Consider the following 6,931-nt stretch of genomic DNA (forward strand, 5'->3'; position numbering starts at 1 on the left):
GGGAGAGGATGGTGGAAGATGCAGCCAGACTCCACAAAACCAGCCAGCAGCCGACTATAGGATATTTGCTTCTTTCCCCATTATCATAGTTTGCTGACAAGAGGCGAGGGAATAGCAGTTGGAACAAAATATCAAGCATTTCCCCTCTAGTTCAGGACTAGTTCATTAGCAAACCAATGATTTTTCTGCAGGACTATAATATCAGTGGAGTCTAAGTATTACTCTCCAGAATCAGGTTGCTTCTGTGCCCAATTAGTATTTTAAACCCTAAATGACTTAGACCCCAAATATCCAAAAGACCCATCTGCTTCCATACAGACTTTTCTGGGTGTTAACATCAGCAGAGGGGTACCCTATTCGTAGTCCTGCTGGCCTCAGAAATTCAGGGATTAAGAAGACTTTGTAATGCTGTTTGATAAATAAAAAGAGTTTAGGCCCCCAAACTAGAATACCCCAACTGAATGCTTTCGCCCAGCCTTCAGCAACCTGGTGTTTTGAACTAACTACAACTTCCATCAGCTAAATCGTGGTGGCATTTTATAGTACACTCTCTTTAAGTTCGCAAAGTACTTCACATGCATTATCTCAGTAATCCTAGCAACAGCCCTATAGCAGTGGTCTTCAGCCCCCGGGCCACGGACCGGTACCGGTCCGTGGATCAATTGGTACCGGGCCGCCCAAGGAACATTTAAATACAATTAAATTAAAATTATTAAATCAAAACAATCTAAATAAAATATAAACAATCAATGTCCCCCCCTCAGCGGGCCACGGTAAAATTATCAAACGTTGACTGGTCCGCGGCGATAAAAAGGTTGGGGAGCACTGCCCTATAGAGTAGGTCGGTATTCTCATCCCACACTACAGATTTCATGGTGAGAAAAGAGAGCTTGAAGATGGGATACCGTGTCTTGCCAGAAAGACATTTGAGAGGAGGAGGAGGAGGAGGAGGAGGAGGAGGAGGAGGAGGAGGAGGAGGAGGAGGAGAGTTTGGACTTGATATCCCACCTTTCACTCCCCATTTTGTTGTTTAGTTGTTTAGTCATGTCCAACTCTTTGTGACCCCATGGACCAGAGCATGCCAGACACTCCTGTCTTCCACTGCCTCCCGCAGTTTGGTCATACTCATGTTGGTAGCTTTGAGAACACTGTCCAACCATCTCGTCCTCTGTCGTCCCCTTCTCCTTACTCATGTTGGTAGCTTCGAGAACACTTTCCAACCATCTTGTCCTCTATCGTCCCCTTCTTGTGCCCTCAACCTTTCCCAACATCAGGGTCTTTTCCAGGGAGTCTTCTCTTCTCATGAGGTGGCCAATTCACTCCCCTTAAGGAGTCTCAAAGCGGCTAACAATCTCCTTTCCCTTCCTCCCCCACAACAAACACTCTGTAAGGTGAGTGAGGCTGAGAGACTTCAGAGAAGTGTGACTAGCCCAAGGTCACCCAACAGCTGCATGTGGAGGAGCGGGGAAGAGCACCCGGTTCCCCAGATTTTGAGTCCACTGCTCTTAACCACTATATCATATAGGTTGGGCTTCAGCCTGTAACCGGCAAGGAACTGAGTCCAAGAACATGTGACTTGACTGATAAAGTTGGTACCTCGCGGGAAATGATTTGGGAGGCTTTGACTGTGTTAGAGAACAAACAAGAAGGGAGGGGAAAAGTTTAAGATGCTACGCTATGTGGCAGCAACGTCAAATTGTCAAAAAGGGTATGAATGCGACAACTGTGGCTAGAACTTTATTAGCCCCAAAATGGAAAACTCAGGAGTTACCGACGATTGAAGAGTGGCAGACAAAAATGATGGACTATGCGGAATTAGCAAGACTGACTAGCAGGATCCGAAACCAGGGAGAGTCAAAGTTCCAAAAGGACTGGAGTAAATTCGTGGACTATATGGAGAAGAACTGTAGAAGTTTAAAGACACTTGCAGGACTGAAATAAATCCTACGAACTGATTTTAGATAGAAGGAATAAAGAAACTGTAAGGCAGGAATGGACAAAAAAAAAAACTGACTGGGGGGAGGGAGGGAAGTCAAAGCTCGGCAGAGCAAAGAGAATTGCAATAATTGAGAAGATGTTTAAAAGAAAAATTTTGTGTTTATTATGTTGTGTTTGTTGTGGTTTGTTTCGTTTTGTTATTTGTTAAATGTGTTTAATTGGAAAATTTAATAAAATGTCTTTTAAAAAAACAAAAAGGCCTGGGGAAAGACATATAAAGACTTGAAGAAAATATGGGAAATGATCGTTGTCAAAAATAATAATAATGAAGGTATGATATTGAGATGTCCAGGACTTGATGGATTGTTTGAGTGAAAGACTTTGTTCCGATATGCAAGACTGGATGCCAGGCCAAGACCAGCCGGCCCCTATGGAAGGAGGAAGAAGCCTCGGCCAAAGAAGACGAAGAAGAAAATAAAGAAGATTGGCAAAATAAATTACTGAGCTATGCAGGACATTGCTCAATGAATGCATATTTTTAAAGCTTTGTGAACAGACGTTTACATTAGTATAACTTCTAAAAGTCACTTGTAATAAGATGAAGGTTTTAAAATTGGATTGTTAAGTATATAAGGTTTTATGGATGTGCATAAACAAGTATATTATAATGGTACCAAGAGGGGGAATGGAGGGAAGTAGACCCCCACCCACCCCAAAATTATTGTTTAATCTGTTTATATTTTCCTTTTTTCTGTTGGGTTTTTTTGGGGAAATCAATAAATGGTTATATAAAAAAGAGAGTGAAAGAACATGTAATTTGCAGGCAAAAGGTCCCAGGTTCAAACCTGAGAGAGAGAGAGAGAGAGAGAGAGAGAGAGAGAGAGAGAGAGAGAGAGAGAGAGAGACTCATGTGACCCTGTCTGCATCTCTGAATAACTGCTGGCCTAGATGGACTAACGGTTTGCCTTGATATTCCATAGATTCATAGAATCGTAGAATTGTGAATCGTAGAATTGTAGTTGGAAGGGACTCCATGGTCATCTAGCCCAACCCCCTGCAAAGCAGGAGTTGCAGCTAATGAATCCGCAACAGTTTGATATCCAAACTTCCTTTAAAAGCCTGTAATGAAGGAGAGTCCACCACCCTCTCCACTGTTGAACAGCTCTTGCCACCAGAAAGTTCTTCCTAAGCCAGTGTGGTGTAGTGGTTAAGAGCGCTAGACTCGTAATCTGGGGGACCGGGTTCACTTCCCCGCTCCTCCACATGCAGCTGCTGGGTGACCTTGGGCTAGTCATACTTCTCTGAGTTCTCTCAGCCTCACTCACCTTACAGAGTGTTTGTTGTGGGGGAGGAAGGGAAAGGAGATTGTTAGCCGCTTTGAGACTCCTTCGGGTAGTGATAAAGCGGGATATCAAATCCAAACTCCTCCTCCTCCTCCTCCTCTTCTTCTTCTTCAAATTTGGACTCTCCTTTCTTTTTATTCGAATCCATTGGTTCGGGTTCTACCCTCTGGAGCAGCAGAAAACAAGCTTGCTCCATCGACCATGTGGCAGTCCTCCAGATATTTGACAGTGGCCATCCAACCATATGCCCTCAACTTCCTGTCTCCAAGCTATTTGGCTTTTCTGGGTTCCAATGTTCTTTTTTTCTTTCCAGTTTCAATTGTGGGATAAGCAGGCCCCCTATAAGCAACATGCTTACGTCTAGTTCATGCATGAAGGGGTTAAGACCATAGAGTAAGCTGTCCTGCCAGGCTTAGCTAGACCACGCCCCCTCACCTTGGGAGGGTTGTTGTTGTTTAGTCGTTTAGTCGTGTCCGACTCTTCGTGACCCCATGGACCATAGCACGCCAGGCACTCCTGTCTTCCACTGCCTCCCGCAGTTTGGTCAAACTCATGTTCGTAGCTTCGAGAACACTGTCCAACCATCTTGTCCTCTGTCGTCCCCTTCTCCTAGTGCCCTCAATCTTTCCCAACATCAGGGTCTTTTCCAAGGATTCTTCTCTTCTCATGAGGTGGCCAAAGTATTGGAGCCTCAGCTTCACGATCTGTCCTTCCAGGGAGCACTCAGGGCTGATTTCCTTAAGAATGGATAGGTTTGATCTTCTAGCAGTCCATGGGACTCTCAAGAGTCTCCTCCAGCACCATAATTCAAAAGCATCAATTCTTCGGCGATCAGCCTTCTTTATGGTCCAGCTCTCACTTCCATACATCACTACTGGGAAAACCATAGCTTTAACTATACGGACCTTTGTCGGCAAGGTGATGTCTCTGCTTTTTAAGATGCTGTCTAGGTTTGTCATTGCTTTTCTCCCAAGAAGCAGGCGTCTTTTAATTTCGTGACTGCTGTCACCATCTGCAGTGATCAAGGGGCCCAAGAAAGTAAAATCTCTCACTGCCTCCATTTCTTCCCCTTCTATTTGCCAGGAGGTGATGGGACCGGTGGCCATGATCTTGGTTTTTTTGATGTTGAGCTTCAGACCATATTTTGCGCTCTCCTCTTTCACCCTCATTAAAAGGTTCTTTAATTTCTCCTCGCTTTCTGCCATCAAGGTTGTGTCATCTGCATATCTGAGGTTGTTGATATTTCTTCCGGCAATCTTAATTCCGGCTTGGGATTCATCTAGTCCAGCCTTTCGCATGATGAATTCTGCATATAAGTTAAATAAGCAGGGAGACAATATACAACCTTGTCGTACTCCTTTCCCAATTTTGAACCAATCAGTTGTTCCATATCCAGTTCTAACTGTAGCTTCTTGTCCCACATAGAGATTTCTCAGGAGACAGATGAGGTGATCAGGCACTCCCATTTCTTTAAGAACTTGCCATAGTTTGCTGTGGTCGACACAGTCAAAGGCTTTTGCATAGTCAATGAAGCAGAAGTAGACGTTTTTCTGGAAGGGTTGGGAGGGTTATCAGACGTTTTTCTGGAAGGGTTGGGAGGGTTATCAAGCCATTATTCTCCCATTCCACCATGTGAACCCTACCAGTAAGGAGTTTTCAGCTGGTTGCTCCAGCTTAGTCGCATGGCTTTCTACAAGCCATCTTTATGTTTCTATGCAGCCGAATTCCATTTCCCACAGGAGTTCTGCCCCCGTCCCTCCCTTTTTGTGTTGCGTTGAGTGACTTTTTTGGCCACTTCTGGGTTTGGCGTGCGCGTGCGGATGCAATCATGCATCTTTTGGATATGTGTTAATCGGTCATTGCCTATACAAATAATTTAGAAACTTTGCTTTGGAGCCTAAGCTTTACTGCCTGGGTTTTATAACTGCTGCATGGAAAGGCACAGGAACCTGAACTTTGAGGAGTTTGTAAGTACTGTACTGTAAATATTTTTTAACTTGCCAAATGTGTGGTTTCTTTCTGTGCTACAGGAAGTGGGGAACTTTGGAAGCAACTTAGAAGGGGATATTTTAAACATCTAACTGCCTATATTTCCACACTTTGCTTTGCTGCATCTTTTGCTATTTTAGACGCCTGCTGCGGTGCTCTCACTAAAGAGTACTACTTACCCCAAACCGGAATCTACGCATCCAGGAATTCTTCTTAAATATACCATCTATTATCTTTCCCAACCAACCTAAATGTTACTTGGAGATCACACACAGGAAATCAATTAGCGAGGGGTGGGGACAATACAGACTGGGTTGGAAGACACTCTAGAAATGTTTGACTCACGTGTATTTCCAAAACCCAGGCACAAGCGTCCCCCTGCTCAAACGCCCGACACTCTCTCTCTTCCTGGGAGGCAGGGATGAATTTCCGACGGGATAACTGTGCATAACTATTTCCTTGTAATGACTTTCCCCCAACTTTGTCCATGCTGACAGACACAGACACACCTCGGGGAAATGGCAGCACACTCCCTTTGACAGAGCGCCTGCTTCCTGATTAAACCTCTCTGGTGCCTCTCATTGCGAGAAGCGGCTTCTGGCTAATTAGCAGTCAGAGCATAATCCGTCTCTGATACAGAAACATTGTCTTTTAACCTGTTCTTCTCAAGGAAGTCTCAAGATCAGTCATATTGCACGCGCCTGCTGAACAAAGGAGCAGTGGGACAACCCCCAGCGCACCTCCCAGCGTCCTACGGGAGGGTCGCTGTGAGACTCCACGTGTGGAAGAATGCGCCTGCACACAAAGGCCAGCTGTCATGTCTATTCAGAGTGTGCAGCAGCCGACCTGTGAGAAGATTCGAGCCACTGTGACAATCCAGGGGGTCCCATGCAAAATGGAGGTTGACTCTGGGTCAAGGTACACCGATAAAATTAGAGGCAGCTAGGCAATGCAATTACAAATCTATATATTCCATCTTTTCATAATGGTTGTATTTCTCCTTCCAATAAAGTACAGCTGAAAAGTTGTCCAAATATGAACAGTTAACTTATTAAACCTCACAATAATTTCATAGTTACAGGTAGGTAGCCGTGTTGGTCTGATGGTCGTCGAAACAAAATAAAAAAAATCTTTCCAGTAGCACCTTAGAGACCAACTAAATTTGTCATTGGTATGAGCTTTCGTGTGCATGCACACTTCTTCAGATATCACAGTTAATTTCATAGTTATATGTCTATGTATTTCTAATAGTATAACCAAATCAGTAATTTTTCATAGAACTGTAAAAACTACTCTGATATATATATATATATAGGATTTAAATCAAGTCTTATAGACTAGTGATTTAAATCAAATCCACCCTGGTTCTGAGCAGAGAGATACCTTTTCCATGTTTTTATAGCATAACCGCCCTGTGATCCTCGGATGAAGGGCAATGTAGAAATTTAATAAATAATTTTTTAATAAAACTGCACTTTCAAGCTGCTAGTCCTCTGTGTCCTCTCCCATCACTTCCTGCTCCTTATGAGATCCTACCCACGGCCAGCCCTTAAAGCTGTGCCCTCACGCGCACCTGACAATTAAAGACCTCTGCACCCCCCTCCCACCCCAACACAACAGGGGCTCCCCCACGCCAGCCCACGTTCCGCGTGGAAGAAAGG

The sequence above is a fragment of the Zootoca vivipara genome, chromosome 13 (genome assembly GCF_965207765.1).
Source record: "Zootoca vivipara chromosome 13, rZooViv2.hap1.1, whole genome shotgun sequence".
Classification (NCBI taxonomy): domain Eukaryota; kingdom Metazoa; phylum Chordata; class Lepidosauria; order Squamata; family Lacertidae; genus Zootoca; species Zootoca vivipara.